Genomic DNA, 17,351 nt, shown 5'->3' on the forward strand with positions numbered 1-17,351 from the left:
TGGTGACAGTGCTCATTTAGATTGGCTGCCTGATGAAGTCCCATGCTTTCCAGTAATTAAGGCTCCTAGGTGTTTCTCATTGGGAGACTATCCCTGAAACCAGTCAGAACCCATCTTGGCAAGACAGTCCAAATTCTCCAGCTTTATCATTAGGGGGAATAAGTATGTACATTTGTGTATGTTAGACCTTGGAAAGAAGCAGATGCCTTGTACCCTAACAGCTCATCTTGTGATCAGCCTATCTGGACATTTGCCTGATGGCAGGTCCCTGGCTACCCTGACTTGCCATGCTCCTGAATGAGCACTATGACTTTTGACACTCTAGGATGGGTGGCCAAGACCCCACAGGCCTGAAGAGATCCTTTGATCCCAAGACACCTGTATAGCCCTGGGCAGAGGGATCGCACCCTGAGTATATCAGGCAGCAGCTTAAAACTGGAGACCTACAGTCCCCAGGTGGACTAGCTGCCTGATGGGGATCCCTGGCTCACCTACCCTCCTTTGTGGGGGCACATGCTTCACAAGGAATAGCCTCCTAGAAAGGCCATTCAGGGGGTTGCAATACAGCCTGAGCTCCAAAAGCCTGAAGGGCACCTAGTACCACCAAACTTGAGGGACCAGGTTGCCCCAGATGAGCTGATGGGGTATATATTGTGCATGTGCAAACCAAGCAAATCAGGGTTACAAGGGACCCAAACAGAACAAGTGTCTAAAGAGACCAGGTCACGAGAGCAGGCTGTTGAACAGACAAAACATATGCCTCCTTCCAAGCCCTAAGCAAACACAAATGCACATATGTCTTCCTTCCACAAGTAAAGTTGGAGGAGTCTGGACTGCCTTGACAAGATGACTAGGGACTCCCTAGTAGGGACGGGGCTCTCTTAAGAGGAACCACAAACACTTGATGGCTGGGGGAGTGAGAACTCCATCAGGCAGCTGGGCCCAAAAGACAGCAACTGACACCTGCTGAGAGAGCCCAAGTCAGAAAAAGCTTCAGGGGTGGGCTCCCTCTGCCTGGGGACCTAGGCAGGGGGTGTGGGACTGGCCACAGCCCCTCAGGCCTAAAGGGCCCCATCAGAGCTAAGAGGCTGAGGCAGGGCGTATTCCCCAAGCGCGGGCGACCAGGTCAGGGTTGGGGTGGGGGGTGGGACTGGAACGCAACCAGGGCCTGGAGAGGACGTTCCCAGCAGCAGGCTTTTGGGGGTACACACATCTGCCTCCTTCCAAGCCCTAACCTACACAAACTCGAATGCATAGTCCTTCTGAAGGGGAAGCTGGAGGAGTCTGGACGGCCTTGCGCACCTGGGGCCTGTCCGGCTGCCGGGGCTCCTCCACCAAGGGACACGCTGGGAAGCCCGGGACCCCGGGACCTGCCTGGTCAGTGGAAATGGGTCCTGAGTGGGAGCATTTTCAAGCTGCCACCTCAGAAAGATGTTTGGGTGTGGGCTCAGCCCAAGCACGTGGTTCGGGAACCAATGAGCTGCTCAGGCTCCCTGGGCCTGGCTGCACCGAAAGGCTGACGTGGTGCATACTGCGCATGTGTCAGTCTCGCAGGGCCGGGTAAGTGGGAGTCTGGGAAGAGGCCCACATGGAGCGGGACAGGTGGTTTTGGGCGGCCAGTGGGGAAGGGGAATGTTTTCTGACAGCTGTCTAATTCCAAGCCCTGACCTGCACAAATGCGTGGATTGGTCCTAGCTGGACCGCCTTACCAGGCGCTTGGCAGGCTGCCGGGCCTCCTCCAACAGGAGACACCTGGGAGCCTGGAAGGCTGCGTCTGCGAGCTCATCAGGCAGCTAGTCCAAATGGGCTAGGGACTGACTATGGCCACTTGAAAACCGCCCCTTCAGCAAGAAGGGCTGAGCTCTCTCCAGCCAGGAGGTGGACCCTGCGAGGGAGGAAGGGGTGCGTATTGTCCATGCGGGAGCTGCGCAGCTCAGAGGAGACAGGCAACTGAAGAGGCCCCTAAATGGAGAGCTCTCAGCAATGAAGCGCTTTGCCAGCCTGCGGCTGAGGCCACTGGCTGGGGTATCCTCCAGTGGGAGACATCTGGGAGCTATTATGGCTGCAGGGGTCTGGGGTCTTATCAGGCAGCTAGCCCAGATGGACACTGATTTTTGCCACTTTAGCCTGTGCCTCAGAAATATCCTCCAGCTGTCCAGAGGAAGGCATGCTCAGTGCATAGTGTGACTGCCGAGCTGTGCAGTTCAGAATTCTTGGGGCCCTGGCCACAGTGTCTGGAGAGCATGGATCCCCCGGACAACTGTTGGGGCTACCGGGTGTCTGCCTACTTCAAAGCCTTAACCTACACAAACACGCATCCATGTTTCTTCTAGAAGGTGAAGCTGGCGGACTATGGACTGTGTTACCCAGAAGGGGCCTGTTGGGCTGCATGGGCATTGTCCAATAACAGACACCTGGGAGCCTTGAGGTGGTAAGCGCAGGACCCCATCAGGCAGTTGGTCGAAATAGGGGCTGAGTGGCTTCAGTTTAATGGTGTCACCTCTCAAAGAGCTTTACTTGTTGCTTTGTATGCCCTGCAGCTTAGGCACGGTGTGCTGGAAGGCTCCTGCCTCTCCTGCCTGGACGGCCCCCGCTGCAGTGGCCATATGCAAGCCGAGTAGCTGTAGGGAGGCCATCGGTGAGGCTTGTGGGGGTCCCTGCCCCTGCCTGCTCCCATGCCTAGCCTAAACAAGCGCACACATTTCCCCCTGAACGCAGGGCTTGAGGCAAATGGACATTTTTGCCAGGTTGGGAGTTGGGAGACTGGCCCATGGCTGGGATGTCCTTCAGTAAGAGACACCTGTTTGCCTTGATGGCTGGAGAAGCTGGAGATTCTCCCAGGCAGCTTGTCCACTTGGTATGAGGACTGGCAGTCGCTGTTTAAAATGTCATCCTCAGAAAGGTTTTTTTTGTGGGAGGTCTCCTACCTTCCTGAAGGTTATTCGGGTGGTTTGGGGTTGCGCCGATACTCCACTGGCCCGGAGGGCTCTCCTGCCTGGCTGCACCCCGCTGGCTAGGCGATGTGCGCACTGTCCACGGATGAGCTGCACACGTCAGTGGGTCCATGGATCTGAAGCAGGACAGCTGTAGGAGAGGCTGTGTCTGAATGGTGGTTACTGTGAGGATGTGGCATCCTCCTAATTCCAAGCCACAACCCACACTAAAGAGCATATTCTCCCTGAAGGCAGCGGTGTAGGAATTTGGACTGTCCAGCTGGGTGGGTGCCCTTTGGGATGGTTGGGCTCCACTCCAAAAAGAGAAACCTGGGAGGCTTGATTGCTGGAGAAGCCTGGGACCCCATCAGGCAGTCCATCCTGTTGGTTTCCATTTTCAGTGTGGCTCAGAAACGGTTTCCTGGTGGGGGCTCCCTCCACCCTGAGGCCATTTGGGTGCCCTGCTGGGCTGACGGGGTGCATATTGCACATACGTCAGCTGGGCAGGGGAGTGTCCAGGGACCTGGTACAAGGCCAAGTCTGAGAGTCTGGTTCACAGGATTGGGTAGGTGGGCTGCATGGCATCTGCCTATTTCTAAGCACTCATCTACATGAATGTGCATATTCTCCCTGAAGGCAGAGATGGAGGAATCTGGAAGCTTGCAAGGGCTGATTTGTGCTTGCTGACTGGTTTCCTCTATGAGAGACACCTGGGAGCTTTGATTGCTGCAGAAGCCCGGGACTGCGGCACACAGTAAGTACACATGGGGACTGGCCGCTACCCATTTCAGTGGCTGCCTCAAAAGGAATTTCAGGGGTGGGCCCCTTCCATGCTTGAAGCAATGCAGGTGATTAAGGATGGGCCCCAGCTCCATGGGCAGTTGACAGGCTGTGTCCTGCTCATGTGTGAGCCTCACAGGTCAGGGTAGCCTGGGACAGGGGGCCATGTTGGGCAAGGTTGGGTCACAGTAACAGACTCTTGGGGGTACCTGGCGTCTGCCTAAACCCAGCCCTAGAGTGTACAAATGCACGTTCCCCCTGACATCTGCTTGGTTTTGGGGGGCAAACAATGCTCAGACTGATTATGTCTTTGCCAACATCATCTTTAATGCTGGTTCCCTGTGCAGATTTCTCCAGCCCACAGCATACAGGATCAGGTTTTTAAATTTACCATTACAGAAATAACACAGTTCCATATTAGATCAATCCCGTTAATCACACTATTGTCCAGGCAATGGGACAGAGAAGGAATAAAGTTCAAATTAATTTGAAGTGTATTTTTATAAGAGTTGGTAATTGGAGAGACTCCTGAGCCAACCGAGATATCACCTCCAGCTGCCAGAGCAGGGGTAAAAGTTCAGGAATGCTAGAGCACATTTCCAGGGAAGGAGGATGCTGGTGTTGATGGGCGAGATGTACTTTGCTGAGGGGCCTTTGCATGGTTTTTACCACTGCCTGGAAAAGTGTCTCCTTTGCTGGGGCAGGAGCTAATTGCTCCAAGGTCTTTGGAAAGATACTTTAGATGAGCCAAGTGGAGCCTCGCCAGTCAGAGCACTCTCAGATAGTCCTTACAGCTCCTAGGATTCATGTTCTAAATGTCCCCTTGTCTGTCTAGTGGCATCTTCCTATGTTTCCACTGATGAACCCCCATGGGGTCCCTCTGCCACAGAGCTCCTACTGAGTTCTTATGGGTGAGAGACGACATCCTGACGTGACTCACTTCTTTCTTACACCAAAACTTTACTATTAAAAACAACTTTTTTGGGGCCCCTGGGTGGCTCAGTTGGTTGAGCGTCTGCCTTCAACTCGGGTCATGATCCCAATGCCCTGGAATCCAGCCCCGCATCAGGCTCCCTGCTCAGCGGGGAGCCTGCTTCTCCCTCTCCCTCTGCAGCTCCCCCAGCTTGTGCTCTCTCTCTCTCTCACTCTCCCACTCTCTCTCAAATAAATAAATAAAATCTTAAAAAAACCCAACTTTTTTGTCTTTGCCATAAATGAGTGGATTTAAATTCATATCAGACCACAACAATCCAACCTGTGGTTTCAAGTCACTCACACACTAATGAATGCTAGGGCCTGATGCCCTAACAAATCCAAGTTCACAAAAATATCAGTCCACTCTCTGATTCTACATCACTTGCAATCTTAATCATACACAATTATATTTTGTTCATACTTCTCCTTTGACGCACATTCTTTTACATCATACATTAATCACCAGTATGAGCAACCATATTCCTAATATTATCAATGTAAGCATGAAAAAGGACTCTTCAACATGGGACCATATCCAATCACCAACTGACCAAAAGTTAAGTGCCTTAAACCACCCTGTGCCACTTCCTTGACAATTACATTTCCAAGTAGAGCTCCCAGGATACAAGCTTACACAGCACTATCAAGCATGCATTCCTTTGCCAAAACATCAGAATCCAAGGTTATCATTATTTTAGGAAACACATGTGTTTTTTTTCTCTTTTCAATTCCTGCAAAGTTATTTTGACTTTATCAGTCTCATCTTTGAAAGTTCTTTTACTTGTTTTCAGTTTTTTAATGTATAATTTACATTTATTAGATTAACTTTCAAAAGTCCAATGTGAAATATTTCTTCGATTATTTGCATAATTCCTTTACCTTCTTTAACCCCAAGTGGCATTTTTTTCCTCCTAATGTCAACTCATTGCCTGTTTTAGTTTTATTTATTTATTTTTTTAAAGATTTTATTTATTTGACAGAGAGAGACACAGTGAGAGAGGGAACACAAGCAGGGGGAGTGGGAGAGGGAGAAGCAGGCTTCCCGCCGAGCAGGGAGCCCGATGAGGGGCTCGATCCCAGGACTCTGGGATCATGACCTGAGCTGAAGGCAGACGCCCAATGACTGAGCCACCCAGGTACGCCCTGTTTTAGTTTTATGTGTTCTATCATGTTGAGTTCCTTGGTTTTTGCTTGACTACAATAGGTTAGTGCGAGGTTGGTGGATGGTGTACTCTTCTGGACCAGTTTCCCATATTATGTATAACTGGTTGAGGAAACATCAAGGCCATGGTCAGAGGTAGTTATACAAGAGGTGTAGCCACAGGGGTAGCAGTAATAAAGGTATTTTGGTTCCCTTCTGCCAACATATCCGTAGGAACATGTTTTCCTTCTGTCGTGAGAGGCCTGTAGGCTCCACTCTCTTTTTTGACATTGGGGAACCACAGAAGTATGGAAACCCAATGTCATATTTCCTCCTTTGGTGCCAGTAATCTAATTCCATAGTTGACCAAGGAATCACAGCCATTAGGATGTGTGGTATCTACTTTACTTCCGGCCGTGTCACCTTAGATAGGTGACCAGGATTGTCCTGAGAATATAGCTGTTCTAAGGCAATCCACATATCAACCAATCTGAACTGAGTCTATGGTTTGAGAAACATCTTTCTTGTCATTTTTTAGTATTAGCATTTTTCTCCTGCTTTATATCGAATTTCCATTGCTCTGTTACTTTTTTTTTTTTTTTTTTAAGATTTTATTTATTTGACAGAGACACAGTGAGAGAGGGAACACAAGCAGGGGGAGTGGGAGAGGGAGAAGCAGGCCTCCCGCGGAGCAGGGAGCCCGATGCGGGGCTCGATCCCAGGACTTTGGGATCATGACCTGAGCCGAAGGCAGACACCCAACGACTGAGCCACCCAGGCGCCCTGTTTGCTCTGTTACTTCTGTGTGAAAATTATGGTTTGTAATATATTGCTTTTTTTTTTTTTAAGATAGGGGAGAGAGAGAGGGAGAGGGAGAATCATAAGCAGGCTCCATACCCAGAAGCAGAGCTTGATGTGGGACTGAATCGCACCACCCTGAGATCATGACCCTGAGATCAAGAACTGAGCCAAAATCAAGAGTCCAGCGCTTAACTGACTGAGCCACCCAGATGCCGCATGTTGTTTCCTTTTTTAGTGATGAGCTATTTCTACTTCCAGACTTTGAGGGGATACAAAGAAGGGCTTTCAATAATGACAACAAAATAATTACAGCAGTAGCTAGCATTGAGTACTTACTGTGTGCCAAGGAACCTGTCAAGTATTTAACATATTTTATCTAATTTCCACAGTAACCCTTTGGGGTAGGTAGTTTTACTTACCTTTAGATGTGAAGAGTGATACTTGGAGATGTTGAATAAATGGCCCAAAGTCACGCAGATAACACATGTTGAAGTTAGAATTTAAAATTTGTTAGTCAGGTTTTATACTGCATGTTTGAGTTCCCCCACAAGTTCATTTGTTGGAACCAAATTCCCAGTGTGATGGTATTTGGAGGTGGGGCCTTTCGGAAGTAATTAGAGCATGATGGGATTAGTGCCCTTAAAGAAGAGACGGGAGAGAACTGCTTCTCTGCTTTCTACCATGTGAGAATACGGGAAGGCCATCTGCAAACTAGGAAGAGGGCCCTTACCTCACCAAGTACCAAATCAGCCCACACTTCCATGTTGGACTTTCCAGCCCTCAGAACTGTGAGGAAAAAATGTCTGTTGTTTAAGCCACCCAGTTTGTGGTATTTTTGTCATAGAAGTTGGAGTAGACTAAGACATTGGGATTCTAGACATTCTTATCCACTGGATAATACCTCAAGTAAAGAAAATCAACTTAAAACAGTGTGTGTGGTAAAATTCAATTTTTGTTGTTGTTGTTGTTGTTGGCAGAATCTTTTCAAAACAAAACGGGCGACTGGGTGGCTCAGTCGGGTAAGTGTCTGCCTTCAGCTCAGGTCACGATTTCAGGGTTCTGGGATCAAGCATCATTGGGGAGTCTGCCTCTTCCTGCTCAGTGGGGAGTCTGCCTCTCCCTCTCCCTCTGCCTCTGCCCGCCACTCATGCTCGCTTGCTCTCTCTCTCTCAAATAAAGAAATCTTAAAAAAAAAATAAAAACCCCAAATAAAAACTTTTGCAATCACACACAGGAGGGGTATGGGTAGGAGGAAGTGTCTGTCCATCCAGCCCCAGCCCCCAGTCCCTATGGTTTTGGCAGCAACAATGGGTGTGGGGTAATAGCCCCCAAAATAAAAATGGTGTGTGTATGGGAAGGGTGCAAAAGCAGTGGGATGTGGTGGGGGGAAAGGGGCAGCCCAGGTCAGTAACTGGGAACGCTGCAGGTGGGAGGCCATTTCATAACATTTCTTATTGATTTCCCCACCGTGGACACCTTCTTTGCCCATCAACAGGACTAGCGTCTTGGCAGTCATGGTGACAGTCATGTTGAAAGTGGGGGCTCCGCTGGTGCTCTTGGTACAAAGATTCAGGGTAAATGCCCGGTCCTGCAGCAGTGAGTCCCGCTTAACAGAACATTTCCGGCTCCCAAGTGTCAGCCCATTCACGAAAAACTTGATGGGTCTTTGCCAACCTGGACACCAACCTCAGCTGGCATGATGTTGACGAAGGTTTTCCCGGGAAGGCGGTCCAGACTGAGGGCGAGTCCTTAGAGGGCACGGTGGCCGCGTCCTGACAGGTCCCGCCCGCCAGGAGGTGGTGGATGAGGGCGTTCCCCCCCGGGGGTGGTGACGGGCTGAGCTGGGGGCCTCCGTGGGCCCAGCGGCCGGGAGAGGCGGAGAACTCCGGGCCGGGTGGACCTCCGGACTGGCCCTGCTAGCTGTGCAGCAGCCCTCCCACCGCCACCGAAATCCCGTTTCTGTATGTCCTAAGCTGCTCAGCAAGGTAGAATTTTGCATTTTTATTAGTAGAGACGCTACCATTAAAAAAAAAATTTTTTTTAAAGATTTTATTTACTTATATGTCAGAGAGAGAGAGAGAGCACAAGCAGGGGTTGCTACAGGCAGAGGGAGAAGCAGGCTCCCCGCTGAGCAAGGAGCCCAATGCTAACTCGATCCCAGAGTCCTGGGATCATGACCCAAGCCGAAGGCAGACGCTCAGCCAACTGAGCCACCTAGGCGTCCCAGACTACCATTTAAAACTGACAGCTGTTGGGGCGCCTGGGTGGCTCAGTCGGTTAAGCCTCTGCCTTCAGCTCAAGTCATGATCCCAGGGTCCTGGGATCAAGCCCCAGGTTGGACTCCTTCCTCTGCCTCTCCCCTGGCGTGTGCTCTCTCTTCTCTCACTCTCTCAAATAAATAAATAAAATCTTTAAAAAAAATAAGAAAATTGACAGTTGTGGGCCACCTGTTTGGCTCAATCGGAAGAGCATGCAACTCCTGATCTCTGGGTCCTGAGTTCAATCCTTTCTACACTAGCTATAGAAATTACTAGCTAACTAACTAACTAACTTTTTTTTTTTTTTTCTAACTAACTAACTTTAAAAAATTGACAGTTGTGTCTCTGTTAGTCGAGCTCCCCCGCTAATCCTTTGTTCTGGAAGAGGGATTCCTTTTAATTAGGTAGGAGTAAGGCAAGCAGGGGAAGGGTGTAACGGGGCACTTTGTTAGGTTCTTTGGGAGAAAGTCAGCAATTTTCCAAAGACTAAGGAGACTTCTGGGAGGTCTCCTGGGAAGAAGGAAATTCTGAGAAGGAAGTTATTGAGACCCTGGCCACTTTCTTCAGGAGGGTTAGTGTTACTACAGCACCTTTGATGCCCTCAAGTGGCCCCGACCTGAGACGGCAGCAAGACACAAGGGCGTACCCAGGAGAAATTCACCATAAAGGAGAGGGGAGCTTGGACCTAACATCGCTGGCGGGGAGGACAGGCTTCCAGCTCAGTCTTTATAAATTTCCCCCTTGTGTGTCCTAGGAGAAAGAGCCCTTGGTATTTGTAACGTTGGAACTGCAGACTGTCAGAGTACTTGTTTCAATAATAGCTCCATCTTGTGAGCGTTGGTGACATAGCCAATTTTCCGTGTTTCAACAGTGACACCTTGTGGGACAGAGGTAGAAGACACTGGGTCTGTGAGAACTAGAGCAGTTTTCTTTCATTATTTTGTACAAATAAATATACAAATAAATTTGCAATATATTTAAATTGTGCAATGTGATATTTTGATATACATTGTGAAAGAATTCCCACCTCCCATCACTTTTGTGTGCGTGAGAACACTTAAGTTCTCCCTTAGCCAATTTCAATGACTATAGTCACCATGCTATCATTTAGATCCTCACATGTTTTTCATCTTATAACTGAAAGTTTGTACCCTTTAACCAACCTGCCCTTATCCCTCCTCCCCAGCCTCTGGCAACCACTATCCTACTATGTTTCTAATGAGTTTGACTTTTTTTGTTGTTGTTTTTTTGTTTTTTTTCCCCTCTGAATCTACATATAAATGATACAATGCAGTATTTGTCCTCCTCTGTCTGGCTTATTTCACTTAGCATAATGCCCTCCATGTTCATTCATGTTGTTGCAAATGACAGGGTTACCTTCTTTTTATGGCTGAACTTATATATACATAAAATCATATTTTCTGTCAGCAGATACTTAGGCTGTTTCCATACCATGGCTATTGTGAATAGTGCTACAATGAATAGTGGGGTACAGATATCTCTTTGGGATAATTATTTTGTTACTTTGGATATATAACCAGAAGTAGGATTGCTGGATCATATGGTAGTTCTATGTTTAATTTCTTGACAAAACTTCATTCTGTATTCCAGAGTGGCTGTACCAGTTTACATTCCCACCAAATGTACAAGGGTTCCCTTTTCTCCACTTCCTTGCTAGCATTTAATATTTGTCTTTTGATAATAGCTGTTCTAACAGGTGTGAGGTGATAGCTCATTGTAGTTTTGATTTGCATTTCCCTGATGATTAGTGAGCATCTTTTCTTTATAAAGATTTTATTTCTTAGAGAGAGAAATAGAGAGAGAAGCTCGCACAAGCAGGGGGAGTGGCAGAGGGAGAGGGAGAAGCAGGCTCCCCGAAGAGCAGGGGGAGCCCGATGCGGGACTCCATCCCAGGACCCTGTGATCATGACCTGAGCCAAAGGCAGTCGCTTAACCCAATAAGCACCACCTAGTGAGCATCTTTTCATGTACCTGTTGGCCATTTGTATGTCTTCTTTGGAAAAATGTCTATTCAGGTCCTTTGCCTGTTTTTTTTTAATTGGGTTATTTGTTTTGTTTGTTTTTGCTTTGAGTTGATGAGTTCCTTATACATTTTGGATATTAACCCCTTATTGGACATATGATTTGTATTTTCTCTCATTCCATAGGCTTTTTGCTGTGTTGATGGGTTTTTCTGTTTTGTTTTTTTGCTGTGCTTTTTAGTTTGATGTAGTCCCACTTCTATATTTTTACTTTTGTTGCTTTTGCTCTTGGTGTCAAGTCCAAAAAACCATTGCCAAGACTAATGTCAAGGAGCTTATCTCCTATGTTTTCTTCTAAGAGTTCTTCTTAAATTCAAGTCTTTAATCCATTTTGAGTTGATGTTTGGGTATAGTGTAAGATAGGGGTCCAGTTTTATTCTTTTGCAGGTGGATAGATACACAATTGTTCCAACACCATTTACTGAAGGGACTATCCTTTCCCCATTGTATATTCTTGGCTCCTTCATAAAAAATTAATTGACCAAATATGCATGGATTTATTTCTGAGCTCTCTATTCTATTCCATTGATCTATGTATGTTTTTATGCCAATACCACACTGGTTTGATTATTATAGCTTTGTAATATAGCTTGAAAGCAGAAAGAGTGATGCCTCCAGCTTTGTTCTTTCTCCAGATTTTTTTTTTTTTTTTTTTTTTGCTATTTGGGGTCTTTTGTAATTTCATATGAATTTTAGGATTGTTTTTCTATTTCCATAAAAAATGCCATTGGAAGTTTGATAGGGATTGCATTCAATCTATGGATGGCTCTGCATAGTATGGACATTTTAACAATACAACTCTTCCAATCCAAGAACACAGGCTAGCTTTACATTCTTGTGTATCTTCTTCAGTTTCTTTCATCAGGGTTTCTAGTTTTGAGTGTATAGATCTTTCATCTCTTTGGTTAAATTTATTCCTAAGTATTTTATTTTATTTTTTTTAAAGATTTTATTTATTTGACAGAGAGAGAGAAAGAGAGAGAGAGTGCACAAGCAGGGGGGAGCAGCAGAGGGAGAGGGAGAAGCAGATTCCCTGCTGAGCAGGGAGACCGACGCGGGGCTTGATCCCAGGACCCTGAGATCATGACCTGAGCCGAAGGCAGAGGCTTAACCTACTGAGCCATCCAGGCACCTCCAACCTGGTGCTTTTAAACTCCATAAATCAGGGGCACCTGGGTGGCTCAGTCGGTTAAGCGGCTGCCTTCGGCTCAGGTCATGATCCCAGGGTCCTGGGATCGAGTCCCACATTGGGCTCCCTGCTCGGGAGGGAGCCTACTTCTCCCTCTCCCTCTGCCTGCCTCTCTGCCTACTTGTGCTCTCTATCTCTGTCAAATAAATAAATAAAAATCTTAAAAAAAAAAAAATAAACTCCATAAATCAAATTTAAAAGCAAAAAACAAACTGGGGAATAAGGTTATCATCCTTATAACTGAAGGTATTCGGGGGGTAGGAGGACCTTGACATTTACCAGACAGAGGAACTGGTCCTAAACCCCTTAGTTGTACTCTGTACCCTGCTCTCACATGTGTATTCCTCTTTGGTGCTCTCATTTCCGTGTGAACACTTGTCATGTTGCTGCTGGTCACCACCTAGAACTTCTGGACATAGTCACCATGATAGGAGGTAGCTTCTTCTTCCTGGGTCAGTAGAGGGTTCCTTCATTCTCCATTTAGTAAGAATTGGGGCAACAACAATAAAAGTGACTATGCTTTTTTCCTTAGTTTAATGGAAAAGTCCTTATGAAATTCAACCCTCACTGTTATACTCCACTTCCTAATTTTTCTCCCCTATTCTTTTCTTTTTTAAAGATTTTATTCATTTATTTGACAGAGAGAGACACAGTGAGAGAGGGAACACAAGCAGGGGAAGTGGGGGAGCGAGAAGTAGGCTTCCCGCGGAGCAGGGAACCCGATGCGGGGCTCGATGTAGGGCTCGATGTGGGGCTCCATGCGGGGCTCGATCCCAGTACCCTGGGACCATGACCTGAGCCGAAGGCAGATGCTTAACAACTGAGCCACCCAGGTGCCTCCTTTTCTCCCCTATTCTTAAGCACCAATCTCTTTAAACAATGCTTCTTTCTCACCTCTCAAAGAAACTCTTCATTCATTCTTTGGAACAACCCACCCCTTCCAACAGATTGGACTATACTCACAGCAGTATAGTCCTCAAAATTTGGAGCCCGTTCTGAACAGGACATTTCTCCAGAGTGACTCTCACCCTTGGTACTATTGACATTTTGGGCTGGATGAGTTTTTGTTGTGGGGCACTGTATTGTGCATTGTAGGTAGCGTCACTGGCTTCTAACCACTAGATGCCAGGGACATCCCTCCCCCATCATCCTCTGCCCCCTCAAATTGTGAAAACCAAAAATGTCCCCAGACATTTCTAAATGTCCCCCTCTGGGGGACAGAATTACCTCTCACTGAGAACCACTAGATCAATACCCTGGGGGAAGAGTGTGGTGAGTAAGAGCAGTAAAGTCCCCTCATAGTCCAAATTTGGGTGGGGAACTTTGACTATCCAGGCCACAAAGAGTAGGTAGATGAGTCACTTTGTTCTGTTAAAGGTGCTGCAGGTTACTGTTGAATCATCAACTCCCAAAGACAAATACTAATATTCATAGAGTGCAGCCTAACAACAAAGTAAAATATACTTTCTCATCTGCCTTATAATTTGCATGGCCACATCTCTCATAATGAGGTTAGTATTATACATTATTACTTTTAATCCACCTACCTTGCTTCCACATGTATCTTCCTTGGATCATCCCTGAGCAATGTTTCTTTTAATTCCTTTAGCTACTCATAGACTTGGCCCAAAGATTTGAAATTATTACTTGGAAATTTAATCTTGTAGCTTTTTTGTGATGGCAGTTGTTGTGTTATTTGGTACATGGTACATACATATTTGGTACATGGATTTTAGGTTGTCTGATACAGTTATTAAAAACTTCTACTTGTAGTCTTTAATTACAATTTTTTTTTTCTGGAAAATTTTATCCTTTAGGATTATGAAGTGTCCTTAATCATATTTAAGTCTTTTTGGCTTGAATTGTCTGATGTCAAGATAACAACCTTTGCATTCTTTTTTTTTTTTTTTAAGATTTTATTTATTTATTTGACAGAGAAAGAGAGAGAATAAGCACAAGCAGGGGGAGCTGCAGAGGGAGCGGGAGAAGTAGACTCCCCACTGAGCAGGGAGCCCAACCTGGGGCTCAATCCCAGGACCCTGGGACCATGACCCCAGTTGAAGGCAGACACTTAACCAGTTGAGCCACCCAGGACCTCAGGATCATGACCTGAGGTGAAGCAGATGCTTAAGCAACTGAGCCACCCAGGTGCCCCAACCTTTGCTTTCTTACTGTTTCCACTTGTCTGATGTATATTTGTCTGTTCCTTTCTATTTACCCTTTCTGAACCACTTACTTTAGGTGTAACGCCTGTATGCACCACAGTGGCCATGTGTCAGTTAATGTTTACATAATGAACCATATCGAAACTTAGTGTTTTAGAACAAGAGTCATTTATTTATGATAAATGATTCTGTTCGTTGGCTGGCATACACATGTTGTCTGGGCTGGCTCAGCCAATCTCTGATGGGCTTGCTCATGTGTATGATATCAGCTGGGGTCTGGCTGGTGGCTGGTAAGATAGCCTCACTCACATGTCTGATGATTAGCAGATTGTTGGCTAGGGCTGGGAGAATGACTGGGCCATGTGTCTTTCATAATTCAGCAAGCTAGACTGCACACACAGAGGTCACAGGGTTTCAAGTGCAGCAAGAGGGGACCAGCCCTGATGAGTGAAGTGTGCATTTGCATCACAATTGCTAATGCCCACTGGCCAAAGCAATTCAAATCAACAACCCAGACTTAAGAGGTGGAGAAAAAGACTCCACCTCTTAATGGAAAGATCTATAATGTCACACTGCAAAGTCAGACATGAAGGGAGGGGAAGAATTTGTGGCCAATTTTATAATCTATCACATTTGGGTTTTCCTTTGTGAGTCAATTAAAAGTCTTCTCCCTTCAGTGGTTGATTTAAACCCAGTTACATTTATTATATGATTGTTATGTTTGATCTCAATTTCATCATACCTTTCTGTGTTTTATTTGTTGTTATCATTATTTTTACTGTTTTTCCCCACATGGCCTACTTGCTCTTTTTAATTTTCTTTTGGTGTTTGTGGAGAGTTTATATATATATTTTAATGTTTACCTTTATATTAATGCTTTTTCTTAATTATTTGGTCTCCCTTTTCCTTACTTCCTTCTGCTATTTATCAGCTTTAACTGACATTTGATGGTATCACTTAAACATCTTTTGATTCTCATCACCCATTCACCAAATTACTTATTCTACTTTTCCTTTCTGATGTTTGCAATGTACCCTGAAATATATCCCAAAAGTAAGATAGATTAATGGATAGATGGATAGAGGGATGATTAGATGTGTTTAGATAAAGATAGACACATGTGATAATAAAATGTTAATGTTAGAACCTAGGTGGTGGATATGTTGGTGTTCGCTTTAAAATTCTTTTTTTTTTTTTTTTTAAAGATTTTTATTTATTTATTTGACAGAGAGAGACAAAGTGAAAGGGGGAACACAAGCAGAAGGAGTGGGAGAGGGAGAAGCAGGCTTCCCGCGGAGCAGGGAGCCCGATGCGGGGCTCAATCCCAGGACACTGGGATCATGACCTGAGCCGAAGGCAGACGCTTAACGACTGAGCCACTCAGGCACCCCCGCTTTAAAATTCTATACTGTGTTTGAAATTTTATTTTATTTTTTTTAAAGATTTTATTTATTTGACAGAGAGAGACACAGCGAGAGAGGGAACACAAGCAGGGGGAGTGGGGGAGGGAGGAGCAGGCTTCCCACAGAGCAGGGAGCCCGATGTGGGGCTCGATCCCAGGACCCTGGGATCATGACCTGAGCCAAAGGCAGACGTTAAATGACTGAGCCACCCAGGCGCCCCTGAAATTTTATTTGTTTTCACTTCTTAAAAAATGATTTATTTAAGGGTGCCTGGGTGGCTCAGTTGTTAAGCGGCTGCCTTCAGTTCAGGTCATGATCACAGGGTTTCTGGATTGAGCCTCATGTCGGGCTCCCTGCTCAGCGAGGAGTCTGCTTCTCCTCCCTCTGCCTTTCCCCCTGGCTCATGCTCTACTTTTTTCTCTCTGTCAATAAATAAAATCTTAAAAAAAAAAAAAAAAAAAAATTTATGTATTTGAGAGAGAAAGCGCAAACAGGCAGGGGGAGGGGCAGAGGGAGAGGGAGAGAAGCAGATTCCCTGCTGAGCCCCACGCAGGGCTCAATCCCAGGGTCCTGAAATCATGACCTGAGCTAAACCAAGAGTCTGATGCTCAACAGACTGAGTCAACCAGGTGCCCCTGAAATTTTAAATTCAAATGTTGGGGGTAAAAGAACATAGGAGGGGTGCCTGGGTGGCTCAGTCAGTTAAGCATCTGCCTTGGGCCCAGGTCATGATCCCCAGGTTCTCGGATCAGGGTTCATATTGGGAGCCTGCTTCTCCCTCGCCCTCTGCTGCTCCCCCTACTTGTGCTGTCTCTCAAAGAAATAAATAAAATCTTTAAAAAAAAAAAAGGAATCTAGAACTAATGATGTAATGTATGGGGATTAACATAAGAATAAAAAAAAAATTAAAAAAAAAAAACAAAACAAAAAAAAAAAAAAAAAAAAGGAATGTAGGAACCAGCCTGAAGGTGCTTCCATTGACAAAATAGAGTATCAAAATACATCATGATAGGAATAGATTACGATCTACTGAATAAAAATCCATGAGTCCATGCTGATATAAATAAATATATAACTGAATGAATAAATAAATGGGAGAAAAAGGAAAACTCTTCCTTACAAAATAATGCCAACTAATATAGGAGGAATGGTGGATAAGAAATATCCATTTTGCAACCTTACAATACACAACATGTGTATGCCAGTATTTATGGAAAATATCCATTTTGCAACCTTACAAAATAATGCCAACATAATATAGGATGAATGGTGGATAAGAAATATCCATTTTGCGGGCGCCTGGGTGGCTCAGTTGGTTAAGCGACTGCCTTCGGCTCAGGTCATGATCCTGGAGTCCCGGGATCGAGTCCCGCATTGGGCTCCCTGCTCAGCAGGGAGTCTGCTTCTCCCTCTGACTCTCCTCCCTCTCATGCTCTCTGTCTCTCATTCTCTCTGTCTCAAATAAATAAATAAAATCTTTAAAAAAAAAAAAAAGAAATATCCATTTTGCAACCATCATAGCAATAATAGGTTCAGGCAAGAATCAAAGCATGAAAAAATAGTGGAAAATGTTTTTTTTTTTTTTTTTTTTAAAGATTTTATTTATTTGACAGAGAGAGGCACAGCGAGAGAGGGAACACAAGAAGGGAGAGTGGGAGAGGGAG

At 45.7% G+C, this 17,351-nt stretch overlaps 1 pseudogene; it reads right to left on the minus strand.

Moving 5' to 3' along the window:
* Positions 1 to 3,013: 3,013 nt before the first annotated feature.
* Positions 3,014 to 14,391, minus strand: LOC145721057 (uncharacterized; annotated as a pseudogene).
* Between the last annotated feature and the right edge of the window lie 2,960 nt (positions 14,392 to 17,351).

The sequence above is a fragment of the Leptonychotes weddellii genome, chromosome 1 (assembly GCF_054177405.1).
Source record: "Leptonychotes weddellii isolate Sample4059 chromosome 1, ASM5417740v2, whole genome shotgun sequence".
Lineage (NCBI taxonomy): Eukaryota > Metazoa > Chordata > Mammalia > Carnivora > Phocidae > Leptonychotes > Leptonychotes weddellii.